Here is a 1,018-nt window from a genome sequence, read left to right as displayed (position 1 = left end):
TTCCACGCTTCCCCCACCAAACTACTTCTCCTTTAGCCTTGCCTTCATTCCAAGGCCCTAGACACCAAACCCCCAGATTCCCTCCCAGAATTAAATGTCCTGGACCCCTCTCTTCCTACTACTCCAATTTTGCTCCAAGGATTCTGCTTCCTAATCCTCACTAGCTCTGCTCCTCCCAATTCATCTCTCTCCCAACGCCCCACCCTCAATTCCAGAAGCACCAACCTGCTCCCTGGATCCTGGTCCCCCTCAGTTCTCAAGTACCCTACCCTTCAACCCCAGGGCCCGCACAGCCCCATCTATTCACCAAATTAAAACGACTTGCCCATCTCACCGCTTTCTTCTCCCGCCCAGCCCCTAAATCCACAAATTCCCCACCCCTGTTTCCCAGGGCTTCACTCTGAGATCTGCTCCCCAGCAGCTTGTGATAGAATTGCAATGTTTGCATAGATAACGGGCTCTGGAGAAGGCTGGGAAGGAGACTCGAAAGCCAGATCGTTCAGGACATCTGGCTTCAGCTGCAAGTGGCACACTTCCTGTGAGTCTGCACTCTCCCGGTCTCTCCCAGCACTCCCAGAAAAGCAGGGAAGTGGAGTTAAAGGGAAGGAGAGGACATGGTATGTAGCAAGGGGGAGAGGACTGGGAAAGGTCTGAAACCAAGAGGGGATATTGGAGAGAAGGTGGAGAGGATAGACAGGATACAGGGGAGGATGTCCAGGGGAATAGGGAGGGAATGCTGCCCATAACCCAGGAAATAGCACTCACAGGGGGGCATATCCAGAGCTGCCCATCCAAGGCTGTGCCAGCGGAAGAAGAGCACATCTGGAGCATCTCATCCAAGGCTGAAAGAACTCCCAGGCCCGCGCACTTTCTGCTAGACCACTCTGCTCTTCCTGAAGATTCTCCAAAGAAGCATTTCTCCATCTCAGATGAAGTCCATTGATGTACTGTACGTTACAAGTCTTTGAAGAGAAAATGGCAGAGCTCCTGTTAATAATAATGTTGGTATTTGTTAAGC

The sequence above is a fragment of the Ornithorhynchus anatinus genome, chromosome 10, assembly GCF_004115215.2.
Source record: "Ornithorhynchus anatinus isolate Pmale09 chromosome 10, mOrnAna1.pri.v4, whole genome shotgun sequence".
Lineage (NCBI taxonomy): Eukaryota > Metazoa > Chordata > Mammalia > Monotremata > Ornithorhynchidae > Ornithorhynchus > Ornithorhynchus anatinus.
This window is presented reverse-complemented; position numbering follows the sequence as displayed.